This window comes from Lissotriton helveticus, chromosome 7 (assembly GCF_964261635.1).
Source record: "Lissotriton helveticus chromosome 7, aLisHel1.1, whole genome shotgun sequence".
Taxonomy (NCBI): domain Eukaryota; kingdom Metazoa; phylum Chordata; class Amphibia; order Caudata; family Salamandridae; genus Lissotriton; species Lissotriton helveticus.
Window position 1 is genome coordinate 1,509,343,313 of NC_136068.1, and position 24,852 is coordinate 1,509,368,164.

Genomic DNA, 24,852 nt, shown 5'->3' on the forward strand with positions numbered 1-24,852 from the left:
CGGACACGGAGTGGTAGAGCTGTGGTGAGGCCAACGAGATTCAGAGACTATGATTTGAGCGACGGACTGTAAGTTGAAAATGTTTGAGTGAAAAAAGGGAGATATGTAGAGACGCTCTAGACGTTGCACGGCACGTCGGCGGACGTGACGTGCAGGCGGCCAGGATTGGCTGCGGGTGCTGGGGGCGTGGCTTAGCGCGGAGAGCGCGAAAACCACAGGGGGAAGAGCGGGCGCTGGAGCGGAGGCTCGGCGCTCTTTGGGGATTGTTATGGATATAACTAATAAATAAGAGTAGTTATTGGGGCCTGCCTACATCATTACAGCAAGAAACTGCTGAGTGGAGAGAGGCAGCGCACAGGACGAGCTGGTCACGAGTGTTGGCTTCCAATGTAAAAGTATTGTGCTTCAGGTTACTGGTATTGCTCTTGTATACAACTAACGTGCAAGCTGAAGGACTTAGACGTATTTGTCTTTTTCCAATGTTAATGCCTTTTACTTACCCTATGCAGGGAAGGGACGCTATACGAAGAGACATCTTTGGTCATGTGCAAAAACACACAAATGCTGTCATGGTCGCACTATGTGTTTTTCTATATCAAAATGAAAAAATGTCAGTCCAACAAAAAATAATGCCTGCAACAGAAATCAATAAATGGCTAATGGAAAAAGCAGAGCGTGCGACTGCTGCCTGACTCCAAGATAGTGGAAGTCTCACAAGGGCCGAGGAGGGGATGTGTTGAAATGGTTGATGTTCATTATTAAAGTGGTGCGTGGGAGGAGGAGGAAATGGGGTAGAAGCATGAGGGGTGGAGACTAACGGTAAAGAGCCATGCACTCAACAGAAAGTAAGCAACAGGCACAGTGCAAGTACTGTGCAGGATAAACTCTAAAAAGAGATGTCCTGCAAAGCGTGTGATAATGGTACGTGGGCCCTGGGAGACTGATCAGAGAGGAACAACTGGAAATAGAATGCTAGAGCCAATTGAAACCGAGAAAAGGTGACTGGCAAGCTCTTTTGAGATCATATATAAACAATGGATTTCACAAGCATACCGCAAGTGCTGTGCAAAACCTAAAAAGTACGATAATCGAAATTTAGAGCAGGTTTCTTAACCAGATGAGCAACTTCCACCTGGTGTGGTACAACTCCAAATCTAGTGCAAGCCACAATTACTTTGGGCTGTACTTGAAAATATCTGATCTCCAGTGTAAATAGTTCACATGTCCTTTTTAGGTCTCGCCTGCCAATGCGCTTGCGCATTGCTGGCGAGATTATAGTAAGGGCAAAAGAACAGTTACAACTTACAAATTACAACTTCATTTATTCACAAAACAAATATGGATAAATACTAATAGGATACCACTCAGTGCCACATAATTACACGCCACATAATTACACTGCACGCAATGCAACATACACTCCAAATACCAATCAGTGCCACATAATTGCACGCCACATAATTGCACAGCACTCAATGCAACATACACTCCAAATACCACTCAGTGCCACATAATTACACACCACATATTTACACTGCACTCAATGAAACATACACTCCAAATACCACTCAGTGCCACATAGTTATATGCAACATAATTACACTGCACTCAATGCAACATACACTCCAAATCCCACTCAGTGCCACATAATTACACACCACATAATTACACTCTACTGAATACAACATACACTCCTCATAATACCACTCAGTGCCACATAATTACACGCTACATAATTACTCTACTCATTGCAACATAAATACACTCCACATAATACCACACAGTGCCACATAATTATATGCTACATAATTACACTGCACTTAATGCAACATACACTCCAAATACCACTCAGTGCCACATAATTACACACCACATATTTACACTGCACTCGATGAAACATACACTCCAAATCCCACTCAGTGCCACATAATTACACACCACATAATTACACTCTACTGAATACAACATACACTCCTCATAATACCACTCAGTGCCACATAATTACACGCTACATAATTACTCTACTCATTGCAACATAAATACACTCCACATAATACCACACAGTGCCACATAATTATATGCTACATAATTACACTGCACTTAATGCAACATACACTCCAAATACCACTCAGTGCCACATAATTACACGCCACACAATTACACTCTACTGAATACAACATAACCTTCCAATAATACCACTCGGTGCCACATAATTATATTTATTTTATTATTATTTTTTTTTAGCTGTTTTATAACGCGCTCTATTACTACCATAGTATCCTGGCGCGAAAAGGGAAAAACAAGTAGGTGGCCAGAAGGAAACAGAAAAAAATTAAAAGTCTAGTAAGCCAATCTGAAAAGATACGTCTTGAGTGCCTTCTTAAAAGGAACAAAATTCTGGATCAATCTCAAGGGAAGAGGCAGAGTGTTCCAAGTCGACGCCGCGAGAACAGCAATTGACTGGCCGCCAAGGCGCACTCGACGAAAGCGGGGTACACTCAAAAAAATTGCAATCTGCTGAGCGTAGTGAACGAGTGGGGGTGTAGCGGCTGAATCTTTTCCTCAGATAGGAAGGCCCAAGATCATTGGCTGCTTTGAATGCTAATGTTAGGATTTTAAAAGTAATCCTTTGAGCAACCGGCAGCCAATGTAATTCCTTCATATGGATATGCACACTTTCTCTACTAGGCACATTGCACAGAAGTCGCACCGTCGCATTTTGGATGATCTGTAGTCTAGCGACTAGGAAGGCAGGAGTTCCGCTAAGAAGAGAGTTGGCATAATCGAGCCGAGATAATATTAAAGCCCTCGCAACAGACTCTCTTGCTGAAGATGGAAGAAACGGAAAGAACTTTCTCATAGCTTTGAGAGATCCGAAGCACACCCCTGTGAGTTTTTTTAGGTGTGCCTCAAATCGCAGATCCTCCCCAAACCATACTCCCAAGTTCTTAGCAAGGATGGTAACTGAACTTGGCTGGGGAAAATCGGAAGGCCATAAGAGTTCTCTGAAATTAGGCGGAAATTGGCCATACAACAACATTTCAGTTTTGTCTTCGTTGCATTTCAGCTGTGCCATTGCTAACCAGTTGAAAACTGCAAAAAGACCAGAACAAATGACCTCTGTGTTGATTGCTGCATCAGGCCATGTAAATAAAAGTTGCGTATCATCTGCGTACGCTATAATTTTGGCCCCCATATATGCAACATGATTACACTGCACTCAATGCAACAGACACTTCAAATACCACTCTGTGCCAGATAATTACACACCACATAATTACACTCTACTGAATGCAACACACACTCCACACAAAACCACTCAGTGCCACATAATTATATGCTACATAATTACATTGCACTCAATGCAACATACACTCCAAACAATACCACTCAGTGCTATATAATTATATGCTACATAATTACACTGCACTCAATGCAACATACACTCCAAATACCACTCAGTGCCACATAATAACACGCCACACAATTACACTCTACTGAATACAACATATACTCCCCATATTACCACTCAGTGCCACATAATCACAAGCCACATAATTACACTCTTCTCAATGCAACGTAACTACACTCTACATAATACCATTCAGTGCCAGATTATTACACACCACATACCTACACTCTACTCAATGCAACATAAATACACTTTATCTACTACTCTACTCTCTACTACTCTCTACTATATCTATTACTACTCTCTACTACTCACTCTCTACTACTCACTACTACTACTCACTCTCTCCTACTCTACTACTCTCTACCTCTCCACTACTCACACTCTACTACTCACACTCTACTACTCACACTCTACTACTCACACTCTACTACTCTCTACTCTACTAATCACTCTACTACTCACGCTCTACTCTCTACTCACTCTCTACTAATCTACTCTCTAACCATTCTCTACTACTCACTCTCTACTACTCTAACACTCACTCAGTACTACTCACTCAGTACTACTCACTCAGTACTACTCACTCAGTACTACTCACTCAGTACTACTCACTCAGTACTACTCACTCAGTACTACTCACTCAGTACTACTCACTCAGTACTGCTCACTCTGTACTGCTCACTCTCTACTGCTCACTCTCTACTGCTCACACTCTACTACTCTACTAATCACTCTCTACTACTCAGTCTCTACTACTCTACTAATCACTCTCTACTCCACTACTAATCACTCTCTACTACTCACACTCTACTACTCACACTTTACTACTCTCTACTCTCTCTGCTCTCTCTACTACTCACTCTCTACTACTATCTACTACTCTAATCTCTACTCACTGTCTTTTACTCACTCTCTACTATCTATATTACCACTCTCTACTACTCACTCTACTACTCATTCTCTACTTCTCACTCTCTACTAATCACTCTCTCCTACTCTCTACTACTCACTCTACTACTTTACTACTCACGATCTACTAATCACTCTCTACTACTCGCTACTACCTCTCTACTACTCTCTACTACTCTACTCTCTAACCATTCTCTACTACTCACTATATACTACTCTACTACTCCCTCTCTACTACTCCCTCTCTACTACTCCCTCTCTACTACTCCCTCTCTACTACTCCCTCTCTACTACTCCCTCTCTACTACTCCCACTCTACTACTCCCACTCTACTACTCACACTCTACTACTCACACTCTATTACTCACACTCTATTACTCTCTACTCTACTAATCACTCTACTACTCACTCTCTACTACTCTACTACTCCCTCTCTACTACTCTACACACTCTTTACTACTCTCTTCTACTCACGCTCTACTACTCACTCTACTACTATCTCTATTACTTCTCTCTACTACTCACTCTCTAATGCTCTCTACCACTCTTCTCTGTACTACTCACTCTCTCTCTATTACTACTCTCTACTACTCCCTCTCTAGTACTCACTCTACTACTCTCTACTACTCTCTACCTCTCTACTACTCACACTCTACTACTCACACTCTACTACTCACACTCTACTACTCACACTCTACTACTCACACTCTACTACTCACACTCTACTACTCACACTCTACTACGCTCTACTCTATGCTCACTCTCTACTACTCACTCCCTACTACTCTACTCTCTAACCATTCTCTACTACTCACTCTCTACTACTCACCCTCTACTACTCTACTACTCACTCTCTACTACTGGCTTCCTACTACTCACTCTCTACTACTCACACTCTATAACTCAGAATCTACTACTCACTCTCTACTACTCACTCTCTACTACTCACTCTCTACTACTCAATCTACTACTCAATCTACTACTCTACTACTCACTCAACTATTCACTCTCCAAAACTCACTCTATTACTCTCTACTACTCACTCTCTACTTCTCACTCTCTACTACTCACTCTCTCCTACTCTTTACTACTCACTACTACTCTCTACTACTTTACTACTTACTCTCTACTACTCACGCTCTACTACTCACTCTACAACTCTCTACACTCTACTAATCACTCTCTACTACTCACTACTACCTCTCTACTACTTCTCTACTACTCTACCACTCCCTCTCTACCACTCCCTCTCTACCACTCCCTCTCTACCACTCCCTCTCTACCACTCCCTCTCTACCACTCCCTCTCTACCACTCCCTCTCTACCACTCCCTCTCTACCACTCCCTCTCTACCACTCACTCTACTACTCACTCTCTACTACTCTACTACTCACTACTACTCATGCTCTACTACTCACTCTCTACTACTCACTCTCTACTACTCACTCTCTACTACTCACTCTCTACTACTCATGCTCTACTACTTTACTCTCTACTAATCACTCTCTACTACTCTACTACTCTCTAGTCTCTACTACTCTCTACTACTTTCTAGTCTCTACTACTCACTCTACTACACTAATCACTCTCTACTACTCACTCTCTACTCTACTCTCTCTACTACTCTCTACTCTCTCTACTATCTACTCCTCACTACTATCTCTATTACTACTCTCTACTACTCACTCTCTACTACTCACTCTACTATTCACTCTCTCCTACTCTACTACCCTCTACCTCTCTACTCCACTAATCACTCTCTACTATACTACTCTCTCTACTACTCTCTACTACTCTCTACTACTCTCTACTACTCTCTACTCTCTCTACTCTCTCTACTCTCTCTACTCTCTCTACTCTCTCTACTCTCTCTACTCTCTCTACTCTCTACTACTCTCTACTACTCTCTACTACTCTCTACTACTCTCTACTACTCTCTACTACTCTCTACTACTCTCTACTACTACTCTCAACTACTCACTCTCTACTATCTCTATTACTACTCTCTACTACTCACTCTCTACTACTCACTCTCTACTACTCACTCTCTACTACTCACTCTCTACTACTCACTCTCTACTACTCACTCTCTACTACTCACTCTCTACTACTCACTCTCTACTACTCTACTACTCACTCTCTACTACTCACTCTCTACTACTCTACCACTCACTCTCTACTATTCTCTACTACTCACGCTCTACTACTCACTCTCTACTACTCACGCTCTACTATTCACTCTCTACTACTCTACTCTACTAATCACTCTCTACTACTTACTCTCTACTATCTCTATTACTACTCTCTACTACTCACTCTACTACTCTCTCCTACTCACGCTCTACTTCTCTCTACTCCACTAATCACTCTCTACTACTCACTCTCTACTACCCTTCTACTCTCTCTACTACTCTACTCTCTCTACTACTCTCTACTACTCTCTACACTCTCTATCTACTACTCTACTACTCCCTCTCTACTACTCTACTACTCCCTCTACTCTCTACTACTGCTCTCTACTACTCACTCTACTCTCTACTACTGCTCTCTACTACTCTCTCTACTACTCTTTCTACTACTCTCTCTACTACTCTCTACTCTCTCTACTCAACTCTCTCTACTACTCATTCTCTACTACTCTCCACTAACTCTACTCTCTACTACTCTCTACTCTACTACTCTCTACTCTACTACTCTCTACTCTACTACTCTCTACTACTCTCTACTTCTCCCTCTACCACTCCCTCTCTACCACTCCCTCTCTACCACTCCCTCTCTACCACTCCCTCTCTACCACTCCCTCTCTACTACTGCCTCTCTACTACTCACACTCTACTACTCACTCTCTACTACTCACTCTCTACTACTCTACTACTCACTACTACTCATGCTCTACTACTCATGCTCTACTACTCATGCTCTACTACTCATGCTCTACTACTCACTCTCTACTACTCATGCTCTACTACTCATGCTCTACTACTTTACTCTCTACTAATCACTCTACTACTCACTCTCTACTACTCTATACTACTCTCTAGTCTCTACTACTCACTCTCTACTATCTCTATTACTACTGTCTACTACTCGCTCTACTACTCTCTACTACTCACTCTCTACTACTCTCTACTACACTAATCACTCTCTACTACTCACTCTCTACTCTACTCTCTCTACTACTCTCTACTCTCTCTACTATCTACTCCTCTCTACTACTCACTCTCTACTATCTCTATTACTACTCTACTACTCACTCTACTACTCACTCCTACTCTACTACCCTCTACCTCTCTACTCCACTAATCACTCTCTACTATACTACTCTCTCTACTACTCTCTACTACTCTCTACTCTCTCTACTCTCTCTACTCTCTCTACTCTCTCTACTCTCTCTACTCTCTCTACTCTCTCTACTCTCTCTACTCTCTCTACTCTCTACTCTCTACTCTCTCTACTCTCTCTACTCTCTCTACTCTCTCTACTCTCTCTACTCTCTCTACTCGCTCTACTCGCTCTACTCGCTCTACTCGCTCTACTCTCTCTACTCTCTCTACTCTCTCTACTCGCTCTACTCGCTCTACTTGCTCTACTTGCTCTACTCTCTCTACTCTCTCTACTACTCTCTAATACTCTCTACTACTCACTCTCTACTATCTCTATTACTACTCTCTACTACTCACTCTCTACTACTCACTCTCTACTACTCACGCTCTACTACTCACTCTCTACTACTCACGCTCTACTACTCACTCTCTACTACTCTACTCTACTAATCACTCTCTACTACTTACTCTCTACTACTCACTACTCTCTACTCTCTACTATCTCTATTACTACTCTCTACTACTCACTCTACTACTCTCTCCTACTCACGCTCTACTTCTCTCTACTCCACTAATCACTCTCTACTACTCACTCTCTACTACCCTTCTACTCTCTCTACTACTCTACTCTCTCTCCTACTCTCTACTACTCCCTACACTCTCTATCTACTACTCTCTACTACTCACTCTCTACTACTCTACTACTCACTCTGCTCTACTCTCTACTATACTACTCTCTACTCTACTACTCTCTACTACTCTCTACTACTCTCTACTACTCACTCCCTTCTACTCACTCCCTTCTACTCACTCCCTTCTACTCACTCCCTTCTACTCACTCCCTTCTACTCACTCCCTTCTACTCACTCCCTTCTACTCACTCCCTTCTACTCACTCTCTACTACTCTCTCTACTACTCTCTCTACTACTCTCTCTACTACTCTCTCTACTACGCACTCTACTACGCACTCTACTACGCACTCTACTACGCACTCTACTACGCACTCTACTACGCACTCTCTACTACGCACTCTCTACTTCTCACTCTCTACTCTCTATTTCTCACTCTCTACTCTCTATTTCTCACTCTCTATTACTTACTCTCTACCTCTCTACCTCTTACCTCTCTACCTCTTACCTCTCTACCTCTCTACCACTTACCTCTCTCTACCTCTCGCGCTACCTCTCGCTCTACCTCTCGCTCAACCACTCTCTGCCTCTCTCTACTACTCTCTACCACTCTGCGCGCACACACATGCACATGTGTGTGTGTGTATTACCTACTGGCGGTCGCCAGTAGGTATATATAGTTAGGATTTTTTCTCTATGGGTTTTTTGAAAATTCTATGTCTAATAACTTTGGCGTTTGTGGACGGAATTGGCTGAAATTTTCAGGAAAATGGCACATTTTGTTTCTGAGCAGCCCTTGAAAATTTGGGGGGGGTTCGTCCAGTGGGGGCCGAGAAAAAAGGGGGGTCCCAAAACGTGTTTTTAACATTGAGTTTTCCATAGGGCGGTTGGCCTCACTTTTAGCCCGAACGGCTGAATGGATTTGCACGAAACTTGGCAAAATTGTAGGGACTGGTAGCCCGATGTGCCTTTTGTAGGTCTCAATATATGTGCTCCAGTGGATTTTGAGAAATTAACGTTTAAATAAAGATATATATCTGTAACAGCGGACCGGGCAGCGCTCTGGTTCGCGGACTTTTCGCGCAACGGAGCTTTGTGAAGCGAAGCTGATTGGTTCTCCGGCGTCTGTCAACATTCCAAACAGTCCGTAGCGGCCGCCATCTTGTCTCTCGGTAGGATCGAGAGACAAGAGGAGGTCAAAACAAAGGGGGAAATAACTATAAGGGGGCATAGTAGATCCTCGCTGACCCCCTAGGTTTGATGTGGAGGTTTTAAAAGGGCCCCGCGGGGCAAAAAAAAATAATAATAATAATAATTGAACGGCTGAATGGATTTGCACGAAACTTGGCAAAATATTAGGGACTGGTAGCCCGATGTGCCTTTGCTAGGTCTCAATATATGTGCTCCAGTGGATTTTGAGAAATTAACGTTCAAAAAAAGATATATATCTGTAACAGGCAGCGCTCTGGTTCGCGGACTTTTCGCGCAACGGAGCTTTGTGAAGCGAAGCTGATTGGTTCTCCGGCGTCTGTCAACATTCCAAACAGTCCGTAGCGGCCGCCATCTTGTCTCTCGGTAGGATCGAGAGACAAAAGGAGGTCAAAACAAAGGGGGAAATAACTATAAGGGGGCATAGTAGATCCTCGCTGACCCCCTAGGTTTGATGTGGAGGTTTTAAAAGGGCCCCGCGGGGCAAAAAAAAATAATAATAATAATAATTGAACGGCTGAATGGATTTGCACGAAACTTGGCAAAATATTAGGGACTGGTAGCCCGATGTGCCTTTGCTAGGTCTCAATATATGTGCTCCAGTGGATTTTGAGAAATTAACGTTCAAAAAAAGATATATATCTGTAACAGCGCTCCGCTTCGCGTAACGGAGGTTTGCGAAGCTGATTGGTCATTCTGTCACTGGGCTATAGTTGGGCTACATCTGGCTGATATTTGGGCTACATTTGTTTTTTTGTGTGTCTGGCGGCCATCTTTGGGCTACATTGGGCTACATTGGGCTTCATTGGGCTACATTCGGCTAATTAGCAAATAGCTCATCGCAAACTAGGAATGGTAAAGAATCGCTATTTATTCCTTAAAGTTCGCTATTTAGGAAATGCAAAAAACTTTGATGATATATATGGCGGTTCATCTCTAACAAGATAAGAAGCATAGGGATACATTTATGATGACTGGCGCATCACCAGGGATGTGTTAGTCATTCTGTGCCGCTGTTCCGTCACCTATGGTGTGCTGCATTTACAATGCGGCGCATCATGGGGCAAAAACAGCACAGATGCGTGATGTATCTGTGCCGTAAAGGTGGCGCATTGCTGGAGTTGTATCGCAAGTGTGATGAAGCTCCAGCAAGGGTCGGGGGTGCCCCTGTCGCAGGGTTTCTGTTCTCACACAGAACTGTGGACAGAGGATTGGAACCTCGGCGAATGCATTGCTGGAGTTGTATCGCAAGTGTGATGAAGCTCCAGCAAGGGTCGGGGGTGCCCCTGTCGCAGGGTTTCTGTTGTCACACAGAACTGTGGACAGAGGATTGGAACCTCGGCGAATTAGGGTGTCCCAAAACTCACGTTAGTAATCAAAAACTCCTTAGCAAGCTAGGTACAGTGTCACATTGGATATAACAAACTCTCAATGTTTAGACAATCCAGAATATGAACTTATAGTACCTCAGGATACGTGGAACTCATGAACAGTCGGTCGTTATAGATTTCTTAGAAACCAGAACATGGAGTTAAGAAGAACAGATGTGTATTTGAAATGTTTATTTACTAATGCCGTCTTCTCAGGCGTAGTACCTTAGATAATAAAAGTACACATATTATCAGTAGCAAAATTACCAGCATAGTTACTAGTACATAAAAAGTGAATGGTGATAGTATGTTAACATGCTGTAAATGAATAAGAGTTAGCAACACTTATAAGCAGCCGCGGGCCGTGGAGGGAGTTACGGTGAGGCAGGGAGGCGGGGAGGGGGAGAAGCAGGGTGGAGAATACAAGTACACATATTATCAGTAGCAAAATTACCAGCATAGTTACTAGTACATAAAAAGCGAATGGTGACAGTATGTTAACATGCTGTAAATGAATAAGAGTTAGCAACACTTATAAGCAGCCGCGGGCCGTGGAGGGAGTTACGGTGGGGCAGGGAGGCGGGGAGGGGGAGGGGCAAGGTAGAGAGGGCTCCACCCTGCTTCTCCCCCTCCCCGCCTCCCTGCCCCATCGTAACTCCCTCCACGGCCCGCGGCTGCTTATATCTCACCCTCCCTAATACACATATTATATTATTTGCTAAGAAGGTCTCTTTGTGTTGGTTTAGGGCGTGCCCATACTTTAGTGTCTTAGATTTGAAGGAATCACATCAGCATACACCAGCTCTCTCTTCATGTGAACCGCATCAACTGTTGTGTATGTGTGTTCGGCAAAGCAATATAAAACCCGCCTCATGCCCAGAATTGGCAGAAGTTGCACTTATGTTATGAGTATGAAGTCGTGGAGATCAGACCTCATAACAATTCTGTATCGTGTTGTTCTTGAAACTTTAGCACTCGCTGTACAGATATAGTTTAACAAGTAAAGCAGATAGTAGACCAATAACATATTATTCTCATGTAAACCACGATGAACTACTAGGTGGAAAGCTAAAGCAACAACTAAGTGTCGTGTGCAGAAGTTGCAAAAAAGGAAAAATGGCGTTTAAACCGGTAATGAGCCCATGCTAACTTAACACGGTGTAAAGATATCCAGGACCTAGATGACACCTCCTCATGATCCGGAAACGAACTGAATAAGATAATAGAAGTGCCATCTCATGAGAGCAGATTGCAAGTTTATATGTGGACGGTCCGCAAGGTAAAGCATTAAAAACTAGGAAAATTTAATGCTAAAGAAAAATAAAACAGCCAAGTACTTTATCGAGTCTTAAGCCAATAGGCAAGGTAAATAATAAAAACTTGACAAATAAGTTAATGAATTGTCAATGAAATGCTAGTACTCAGCATATCAAACATGAAAAAGGTCTATGACATAACTGTGTATGCAAAATAAGCTGCAACAGCCTCCAATAGGAAGTCACCGTCTTCATCCGAAAACAGTTCAGCCATCCAATTTAAAAGCGGAAAAGAACATACGTGCTCTCCCAGCACCGGATCCTCTATCACCATCAGAGGACAGCTCGTGGGTTTTCAAGAAAGCTCTCTTCCAAGAAAGACTGTGCTGCCGCCAGTAAATTCCAGGGACCAAGTAGTCCATGCATCAATGCCACAGCCATAATCCTTTCGCCAGGACAAACCAACTCGTGAGTAATGATAGGAGTCATCAGCTGATTAAAGTCGACGTCAGGAGAAACCGGTCCGCAGAGACACAAATCAATGGCCCAATCGAAATCACAGGTCAGGCAGTGAAATACAGGCTGGATACAGGTGAAGTAGGAGAACCGAAAAGATAATCCATATGCCGTGCTTAATATCGCCAACGGCATTGTGCCATAATATTCTAGCATGCGATTGCGGAACAGTGTCAGCAGCTGCAGGGTCGGAGGTTGCATAGGAGGGACATCCATATTTAAAAATGTAAAAAAGCACAAGAGCGTCCGCTGGTAATGCAAGTAAAAATGCCAATCCACGAACCAGAGTGCAGAAAATACAATGAAAGGAAGCAGGGATGACTCCAAAGATTTTCTCAAATGAAGTCACGAGGCCACTGGTAACAACTTTAAAAAAGTGTGTCAGGGACTTTGTGGAGGATGCGTTAAAGATAGTCGGAAACATGTTGCTGAAATTGAAAGGCAAATCTTAATTGAAAAGGGTGTGCACCTCTGTACGGGTGTTCGCTATGTGAAGTACGAAAGTTTCACGGGCCGAACTCAAGGCCACCTCTCTCTGAGACAAAAGAGCTCTTATTCTTGCCATGCCGTTGAAACATGTCCCAAGGTTGGTATTTGTGGCCAGATTGAAAACTCCCTATGTTCATGTGTGGGAGGAAATAGAACATTTCTGCAGCAAATAACCCGTTCACTTACTGTTACGATAAAAGGAATACTTTTAATTAACTCAGAACAATCTTCATTATTGAGCATCAAATAACTACCATTTTCCAACAACTTGAACGTGGGGATGATAGCAGGAACTGGCGTGCCTTGCAACACGCAAGCCATATTTGGTCGGTGTTTGTTGCATGAACCGTGTAACTGTATGTGCCTACACATTAGTGAATGATCTGGCGTCTCAGTGCATTCCTCTCCATTCAGATAAACTTCTTGATCATCTTTGAAACATCTGTATGTGTATGGAAGCGACCAGACCTCATGAAGAAAAGCACTACCTAAAGGTTCATAACGACCTATTGGTATATATTTCATACAATTTGAAAACTTATATAAAGCAAAAGGCAGCGTTATTAAACCGTGGATAAGGCATGTTGTCAAAAAACCCGCAATCCTCTGCTGATGATGTCACTGAGCATGTCATGAATGATGTAATATGTGACATCATCAGCAGTGGATTACGGGTAATAGTATCTCTAGTTTACTCCCCTATAGCTGTCTTTATTTTAACATAAGTGTGTGTTTCCCTCCCTTATACTTACTGTTTTTGGTTCGCTTCCAGTTCGCGTACCGGCGAGCGAACTAGGAAGCGAACTAGGAGAAATAGAGGTTGGCACAGTTCCAAATATTGTACCAATTTTTTAATAACGGGGAGGTAGTTCTGAAAAGAACTTTTTTTTTAATTTTTCTGAACATTTTTTTACTGTTTTTGAATTTTTCGGAACAGTTTTATATTTTTTTGGGTTTTTCTTGGAGGGGGCAATGAAAACGATTCATTGTAAAGGGCTCAACAGGAGCAACAAAACAAAAAAAAGAAGTATTTATTATTTTGGGCGTTTCGGACAAACTTGCATATGATAGTCAATAGCTCTGTTGATCAGAGTGATGCTTCTTTCTCCGTAGGAAATGAATCCATCGCAAAATACGCAGGTGTGTTTTACTTCACCAAATCTCATTTGTATATTTGGCACCATCTCCCTGCCCTCTGGTCCCGTTACTTCCGGTACAACAGATCTTCTGGCCATAATAGGGAGATTATCTAGGTCGTTCCGAAACTGTGCAGCACTGTAGTTGTTAGGATGCCACCTAGTCATATGGCGATGCATTGTGTAGTTTCCGAAACTGTATTTTTTGTCGGTCCCTCTGGACAGTCTATCTTGACATATAAGGCAAGTTACGTATCTTGCATTTACTTTTTTCTGACCTTTGGGAATTTTAAAAAATTGCCAAATGAAGTTTTCTTTCCGGTGAGACGTCCTGGGCTGCTCAGGCAAAAACTGCCTCTCTTCGTGCTCGTCCTCCTGTTCCTCTTCTTCTTCTTCTTGTTGAATTATAACTTGAGCAGGTGGTCCACTCTTCCTTGGATGTGGTGGAGGTGGTGGGGAAGCACCAGCTGAAGCTACTAAAGAAGCCATTGCTCAGTGATCACAAAGGGTCTTTCTCTCACAATGATGAAAGTCAGAGTGAGGAAAGAAGGAGGGATTTTCATCATTTGGGAAAAACAAGAGTTCTCAACCAATCAAAAGTGTTCATTTTAGATTATATGACCTAGTCTTACATCATTAGGAAACCAAAAGTGAAATGAACCAATGAAAAGTGTTATTACCAAGTCACATGACTTGCTGTGTTTACGTTAAGCGCTTTGCAGGGCCTCCCGGTTTGCTTCCAGAAACCTGCGCTTTGCGACTCGCTTCGCGTACCAGTTCGCTAACGTAGTACGTCATATCACGCGACAACGTGAAACGTCATGCGGACGGGAGGCGTCACGATGTTGTTTTGTAACGCGGCACTTGCGGTAAAGAAACGTTTACCGGCTCGCGGTCTATTTCGCGGCATCAAGGTCAGCTAACGGGAAGCTTCCCGATTTGCGAAGGGGGAACGAAGAAAAAAAAATATTTTAAAAAAAAATTATTCATAAACATATAAAATATATTTTTGGATTTAAAGAAGAATACATTTTACAGCTACAGATATTAGCTGTTAAAAAACCAATGAAATTCACAGAAAAAACCATAGGTTATGGACCATATATAGTTAGGAATTAGCATTTACAAAACCTTGAAAATTCACTGAAAAAACCATAGGTTATAGACCATATATAGTTAGGAATTAGCATTTAAAAAACCTTATTTTACTCACACAAAACCATTGAAATTCCATATATAGTTAGTTGCACTAACTATATATCGTGCACCCGCAATCCACTGCTGATCATGTCACATATTACATCATTCATGACATGGTCAGTGACATCACTGATGACATCACTGATGACATCTCAAATGACATCACTGATGACATCTCATTTGACATCATTCTTGTGCTAATACGATAAACCTCTTCAGACTCTAATATAACCTTAGATACACTCAGTGTATACAGACACTCACACACTGCCACTCATCCATGGAGTTACTCACACACCCAGTCAGTCATGCAAAGAAACAATCTCACCTCCATTTCTTCAACTATACAGTTAAACACACCTTACTTATTGAAACATATACTAACACATATTTACTCTCTTATACAATCCCTGATACAAGTTCACAATGATCGATACAACCACTCACTCATTCAGTGGCTCTCATGCACAGTTATTTATATATGCCAACTCTCACATGTACTGTGTTTTACATATGTACTTACTATGACATGTAGCATTGAGATATCCATTCACTCATCAATACACTCATGCACACAGTCAACTGCCCATGTAGCTGTTTCCACATGCACTCTTGAACTCATACACCTAGTGAATAAACTGCTCACACATCTATGCATAGAGTCTCACACCTTCCAGCCACCCCCACACAAACTCAATCTCCCATAGAAATACTTGGGCAACCAATTAATAACACATATAGCCTCTCGTATAGCTAATGATCAACACATGCAGCAGTTTACAGAACAACAGACATAATGATGCACAAATTAAGACAGTTTAGTCACTAACCCATGCATTCAGTGAGACACATTTAATCACTCACTCATACAGTCAGTCATGCACCTACTAAATCCTTCATCCAGACACTTATACATCCACTCAAGACATATTTTAACTTTACAGAAAAATACAGTCACTGGATGTTGTCATCAGTGATGTCATTTGAGATGTCATCAGTGATGTCATCAGTGATGTCATCAGTGATGTCACTGACCATGTCATGAATGATGTAATATGTGACATGATCAGCAGTGGATTGCGGGTGCACGATATATAGTTAGTGCAACTAACTATATATGGAATTTCAATGGTTTTGTGTGAGTAAAATAAGGTTTTTTAAATGCTAATTCCTAACTATATATGGTCTATAACCTATGGTTTTTTCAGTGAATATATATATATATATATATATATATATATATATATATATATATATATATATATGTATGTACATATGCATTTATATATATGTATGTGTATTACCTACTGGCGGTCACCAGTAGGTAGTTTATAGTTGGGACCTAGTTTCCATAGAAAACCTGCAACATTCTATTTGGAATAACTTTGGCTCCGGTCGACGAATCTTTGTGAAATTCTCCAAGAAGATGGGGCGCTCCGCTCCTATTTTGAAAGTTCAGGGTGATTTGTCAAGCAGGGGGCCGAGAAAAAGGGGGGGTCCAAAACGTGTTTCCCCCATGCAATGTTCCATAGGGACCTTCAGACACGGCTACAGCCCGAACTGCTGAACGGAATTACACCACATAGATATATCTATGGATGAAGTAGGGTACGCGTATCCTCCGAGGATTATGCGCGTACCCTTACGAGTACGAGCTGCATGCTAATTGGCTATCAACTGTCTGTCAACACTCCAAACCAGGAAGTGTTGGCAGCCATCTTGTGTCTCGGTAGAACCGAGGCACAAGAAAACTGAAAAACAAGTGCGCAAAAGGCGTAAAGGGGGCTGGGTAGAAACACGCTGACCCCCTAGGCCTGCTCAGGGGGTCCCACAAGGACCACCAAGGCCCCCCCCCCCCCAAAAAATAATAAAATCACGGAATGCGCGTAAGATACACGTATCCCGCGGGGGAAAAAAACCCCAAAGTCTGCTTTTTTTCTAATCAACCCCCGGGGGGGCCAAGTCCCGGGGGCAATGTGCTTTTTTATAATGGGGGCCCCCCATCCCCGGGAACTGCCACCCCCTGGGGCTTTAACCTTATGTATGCGGGGGGCTCACGGCCCCCCGCAGCCCCGGGGACCGCCACCCCCGGGGCTTCTTTCATTTTATAATAATGGGGGCGCCAGAGGAGCCCCCCAGCCCTGGGGACCGGCACCCCCAGAGCCGTAACATCAAGCCCCGGGGACCGCCACCCCCCGGGGCTTCTAGAATAAATCAAAGAAACCTCCAAAAGATAAATTGTTTTTTAAAAAGGCCATGCCCTGGGGGATGGGGTCCCCGGGCCGAAAAAGGTCTCAGGAGGGGGGGGGGGCACACAAAATTTGGGAGCAGGCCATGGGTGATTGGGTGCCCAGGGCCCAAAAAAAAGAAAAAGAAGGGGGGCTACACAGCCCCCCCTTCTTAAAAGTAAATTCTAAAAAAACGGGATTGCGGAGGCCCCCTCATTGCACCTCTCTCCAAACGCGCCCCCTGGCGCGTTTGCAGAGGGGGAACTAATTCCCCTTGAATACTGGGGGTCCCTGGGGGCCAACTAGCCCACCAGAAACCTCCAGTATGCTCCAGGGGGCTGTGTTGCAGAGAGGTGTAATGAGGCCATGCCCCTTTTTACACCTCTCTGCAACGCAGCCCCCTGGCGCATAGTGGAGGTTCCTGGTGGGTTAGTTGGCCCCTAGGGACCCCCGGTATTCAAGGGGAATTAGTTCCCCCTCTGGAAACGCGCCAGGGGGCTGCGTTGCAGAGAGGTGTATTGAGGCCACGCCCCTTTTTACACCTCTGCAACGCTGCCTCCTGGCGCATACTGGAGGTTCCTGGTGGGCTAGTTGGCCCCCAGGGACCTCCAGTATGCAAGGGGACTTAATCCTCCAACTTAGAATGTGCTACGGGGCGTGTTTGCACAGTGGTGAAGGTAGGGGGCGGGGCTTGAGGTGATATGTGTGCAAACATGCCCTGTGGTGCGTTTTAAGTTGGGGAATTAATTCCTCTTCAATCCAGAGGTCCCCTGGGGCACAACTAGCCCACCAGGTACCTCCAGCAAGCACCACGGAGCTGCGTTGCAGACTGTTGTAAAAAGGGGGCGTGGCCTCTGAACACCTCTCTGCAACGCAGCTCTCTGACGCATTCTGGAGGTACCTGGTGGGCTAGTTGGCCAACAGGGGACCTCAGGATTGAAGAGGAATTAGTTCCCCCAATTTAAAACGCGCCACAGGACGTGTTTGCACACATGTCACCTCAGACCCCGCCCCCTTCCTTCACTATTGAGCAAAATATTCCTCTAACATCAGCCGAACTACGAATTCCGATTTACTCACCTGTTATCAGGAGAGACCTCAGTGCTGCATCTTTCAGCCCACTACTGATCCTGAAAAGTAATTCTAACAGTACTAACAGTAACTTGAATTTCCTTCCATAGGATATCATTGCCTACTATATAATATACATATATAAATTATAAAAATATAAAATAAAATAAAGAAATATTACAATTTCAATATTTTTAAAACATTTTGTTTCAATTTATATAAAAAATTTGTAATGTAATTTAAAAAATAAAATAGCTCAAAATAAATAGTTAAAAACAATGTAATAAATCAGTATAAAAAATATATACAATTAATACATTTAAAAATTATCATTTACAAAACCTTTAAAATTCACTGAAAAAAATCATAGGTTTCAGCCACATTATAGTTAGGAGCTAGCATTTAAAAAACCTTGCAAATTCACTGAAAAACCCATAGGTTTCACACATGTTACAGTTAGCTGGACATTTCACTCATACAAAACCATTGAAATTCCCCCGTTATGGTTAGTTCAGCTAACTATAACTCGTGCGCCCGCAATGCACTGCTGATGACGTCACATATTACATCACTCATGACATGGTCAGTGACATCACTCATGACATCACTGATGACATCTCAAATGACATCCCTGATGACATCACTGATGACATCATCCTTGTGGCAGACGTCCTCTTACTGTAATATAACCTTTGATTCACACGATCAAAAATAGAAACAAAAATGTTCAAAAAAATGGAGATACCAATTCCAGTTAGAACAACCTATTGAGCAATCTCAAAATCTACATACACATCCACTCATTCACCAACAGTTATATATAGTCACTCATACATGTACTCACTCATCATATGCAATGATACACCTATACATCCTGTTACACACCGCCACTCATATATAGTTACTCACACACATAGTCACTCATGCTAATAAAGAATAAAACATCCATTTACTTGCATATACAGGTATACACACACCACTACACTTACTTCTACAGAACGTACACATAGTTACTCTCTTAAACAATCACTTATAGAAACACATACTTATTTATACAGGAACTCTTCCAATCTCTCACTCGCACATATACTCACTTATATACACAAATACTAGATTTAAACATATGTAGTTACTCATAAGGACACTATTTAGACAGTCATTCACTCACTAACTTACCCATACACACACTAATCTACCCATACAGACTTGCACACATGCTGTCTTCAAAACACATACAAATAGTGAGTCACTCACTCATGCATCTATGGGCTAAGTAATACCCCCCACTGAACCATAAAGACACTCAGACACTCATACTGATACTTACAAAATCAACTAATAACCCACATAGACACGCATGTAGCTACTCACCAACCCATGCAGCCACTTATACACAAAGTGAGACACTGATTCAAATATTTACATATTTAAACATTACTCGGTAATACATGTATTCATGAAGATACACTGAATAAGTCAGTTATACAATAATTTTTACAAACAAAATCATCCATTTAGACACTTATTTACCCATTTATTCTTCCATCAACCTTTGGATAATATTTATTTTTCAGAAAGACAAAAATTCACTGGATGATGTCATCAGTGATATCATCAGTGATGTCATTTGAGATCATCAGTGATGTCATGAGTGATGTCACTGACCATGTCATGAGTGATGTAATATGTGACGTCATCAGCAGTGCATTGCGAGCGCGCGCGAGTTATAGTTAGCTGAACTAACTAAAACGGGGGAATTTCAATGGTTTTGTATGAGTGAACTTTCCAGCTAACTATAACGTGTGAAACCTATGGTTTTTTCAGTGAATAAATATGAATATATATGTATGTGTGTATATATATATATATATATATATATATATATATATATATATATATATATAAAGCAATCCTTTAGAAAAAGCGAACTCCTTCAACAGGAACGGACCACACAAAAGGTTTTCAAATTTCACGTGCGTTTATTAGCCTCGCACAACATGACGCGTTTCAGCCGGGTCGCCCCGGCCTTGATCATATATATATATTCACTGAAAAAACCATAGGTTTTAGGCCTTATATAGTTAGGAATTAGCATTTAAAAAACCTTTGAAATTCACTGAAAAAACCATTGGTTTCAGGCCTTATATAGTTAGGAATTAGCATTTAAAAAACCTTTAACATTCACTCAAAAAACTATAAGTTTAAGTTTTAGGTGTGTTATAGTTAGCTGGACATTTTACTCATACAAAACCATTGAAATTGCTCCTATATAGTTAGTTGTACTAACTATATTTCGCGCACCCGCAATCCACTGCTGATGATGTCACATTACATCATTCAAGACATGGTCAGTGACATCACTGATGACATCTCAAATGACATCACTGATGACTTCACTGATGACATCATCCAGTGAATGTGGTTTGCTTCGTTATTTAAATATGCATTAGATATATAGCAATGTGCATTGAAGAATGAGTGGATATATAAAAATAAATATTTGAATGGAGGATTTATTAGCAGTGTAATTGACTGTTTACTTGACCAATTTATACTGTCTCACTAAATATAGTGGATAGTGACTAAACTGTTTGAATATCTGTATCACTTTGTCAGTTGTTGTGTAAACTGGTTCTCCAGTTGGTTACTAGCTACGTAAAAGTCTATATTAGTTATTGATTAGTTAACTGAGTATTTGTATGGGAGAGTGAATGTGTGTGTGGTTCGGTGGGGGCTGTGTGACTGCCCAAAGATGTGTGAATAGTTGATTCACTAGATATATGAAGTTAAAACTACATGTTCTAACAGTTGTTTGGGTGAGTGAATATCTTTATGGGTGTGGTGATGAGCAAATATATTTCTCAATGGTACATGTCCAACAAACTAGAAAAATAAAAGGCAGTGTATGTGTCAGTTGTAGATAAATAGGTATACATAAGACTCAATGATTGTGTGAGTGACTGTATGGATAACTTTATACTTGTAATAATGATTTTATAATTCACTAAGTATGACTTACTATCTAAATGAATAGATCAAGTTGTGTTTTTATAAGTGTGTAGCTAAGTAAATATGTAAGTATGATCCATTGTTTGCATAAGTGAGTAGGATGACTTCATATGTGAATAGGATGTGTGCTGGTGTGTAATGTCGATTTAGGTGTATAAGTATTTTTGATAGTGTTCTATTGTTCATTGACAGCATGTATGAGTGAATCTACAGGTAAGTGATTAGATGTGTGTATACATCTATGAATCACTGAGTGGGTTTTGAGATACTTGTATTGCTGTAACAATGGATTCAAATATGATACTCTGTATTTTACAAAGAGTGATGAAAGATTTTACTAGTGTATGAAAAGGTGTATGTGATTGTCACGTGGATGATGTCATCAGTGATGTCATTTGAGATGTCATCAGTGATGTCACTGATCATGTCCTGAATGATGTAATATGTGACATCATCAGCAGTGGATTGCAGGTGCGCGAAATATAGTTAGCACAACTAACTATATAGGAGCAATTTCAATGGTTTTGTTTGAGTGAAATGTCCAGCTAACTATAACACACCTAAAACGTTTTGAGTGAATTTCAAAGGTTTTTTAAACGCTAATTCCTCACTATATAAGGCCTGAAACCTGTTTTTTTTAGTGAATTTGCAAGGTTTTTAAATGCAAATTCCTAACTATATAAGGCCTGAAACCTATGTTTTTTACAGTGAATTTAAAAGTTTTTTTAATGCTAATTCCTAACTATATAAGACCTGAAAGCCCACCAGGAATCTCCAGTATGCGCCAGGGGACTGCATTGCAGAGAGGTGTAATGAAGCCATGCCCCTTTTTACACCTCTCTGCATTGCAACCCCCGTGCATGTTTGAAGAGGGGGAACTAATTCCCCTTGCATACTGGGGGTCCCTGGGGGCCAACTAGCCCACCAGGAGCCTCCAGTATGTGCCAGGGGGCTGCATTGCAGAGAGGTGTAATGAGGCCACACCCTTTTTTTACACCTCTCTGCAACGCAGCCCCCGTGCATGTTTGAAGAGGGGGAACTAATTCCCCTTGCATACTGGGGGTCCCTGGGGGCCAACTAGCCCACCTGGAACCTCCGGTATGCGCCAGGGGCTGCATTGCACAGAGGTGTAATGAGGCTATGCCCCTTTTTACACCTCTCTGCAACGCAGGCCACTGGCGCGTTTGCAGAGGGGGGACTAATTCCATCTGCCCAAACGCCGATATTCCGAGCGATTGAAAATGACTTTTCTTGAGAAACATTTGGATTTGGATTATCATGTCCTATACTTTGGAATTTTTGAAAGACTGACTTTGCGGATGCTATAAATTACTCAAGTCTGCCCAAATTGTGTGGGTAAAATTGATACCTAGTCACTTTGAATAAGGATGTACTTACTGTACTTGCGTCTCGTCTAACATTTGGAAGAAATATCTAGTTATATGACAACAGGATACCGACATAACTTGAAGGAAATAAGAACGCCCTAAAGAAGTTCTGTTGTACAGAACGAAACGCGTCGGCTGGCTGTGGTACATAAACTTAAGGAAAATAAAAGCATTTGAATATACACCAAGATTCAGTGCTTCAATAAGGACTCAAGTGATATGATTTGATTGGACTTATTGTGCAAGTGGTGCTGTGCCAAACTTTGGAATATTCTCCACTAGTCTGTACTACTTACTCTCTACTACTTCACTACTCTCTAATACTCACTCTACTACTCATTCTCTACTACTCTACTACTCTCTACTACTCTCTCTACTACTCACTCTCTACTACTCACTATCTACTACTCTCTACTACTCACGCTCTACTACTCTCTACTACTCTCTACTACTCTCTCTCTACTACTAACTCTTTACTACTCACTCTCTACTACTCTCTACTACTCACTCTACTTCTCACTCTCTACTACTCTCTACTACTCACTCTCTACTACTCTCACTCTCTACTACTCACTCTCTACTACTCACTCTCTACTACTCACTCTCTACTACTCACTCTCTACTACTCTCTCTCTACTACTCTCTCTCTACTACTCTCTCTACTACTCTCTCTACTGCTCTCTCTACTACTCTCTCTACTACTCTCTCTACTACTCTCTACTACTCACTCTACTACTCACTCTCTACTACTCTCTACTATTCTCTCTCTCTGCTACTCACTCTCTACTACTCTACTACTCACTCTCTACTACTCTCTACTACTCACTTTACTACTCTCTACTGCTCACTCTCTACTGCTCACTCTCTACTGCTCTCTACTACTTACTCTCTACTACTCTCTACTACTCACTCTACTATTCACTCTACTACTCTCTACTACTCACTCTCTGCTACTCTCTCTACTGCTCTCTCTACTGCTCTCTACTACTCACTCTCTACTCTCTATTACTCACTCTACTCTCTACCTCTCTACCTCTCTCTCTACTAGTCTCTACCTCTCTACCTGTACCTCTCTACCTCTACACCTCTACCTCTACACCTCTACCTCTCTACCTCTCTACCTCTCTCTACACGCACACATATACACATATATATATGCATATGCATTTATATATATGTATGTGTGTATGTATGTGTGTGTGTATATATATATATATATATATATATATATATATATATATATATATATATATATATATATATATATATTCACTGAAAAAACCATAGGTTATAGACCATATATAGTTAGGAATTAGCATTTAAAAAACCTTATTTTACTCACACAAAACCATTGAAATTCCATATATAGTTAGTTGCACTAACTATATATCGCGCACCCGCAATCCACTGCTGATCATGTCACATATTACATCATTCATGACATGGTCAGTGACATCACTGATGACATCACTGATGACATCTCAAATGACATCACTGATGACATCACTGATGACAACATCCAGTGACTGTATGTTTCTGTAAAGTTAAAATATGTCTTACATATTGAAGAATGAGTGGATGTATAAGTGTCTGGATGAAGGATTTAGTAGGTGCATGACTGACTGTATGAGTGAGTGATTAAATGTGTCTCACTGAATGCATGGGTTAGTGACTAAACTGTCTTAATTTGTGCATCATTATGT

At 41.7% G+C, this 24,852-nt stretch overlaps 1 protein-coding gene across 2 annotated transcripts in view; it reads left to right on the plus strand.

Moving 5' to 3' along the window:
- The window catches only part of LOC144767510 (sulfotransferase 2B1-like), an 858,831-nt gene that overhangs the window by 84,126 nt on the left and 749,853 nt on the right, over nt 1-24,852 (plus strand). The window lies entirely within an intron of this gene.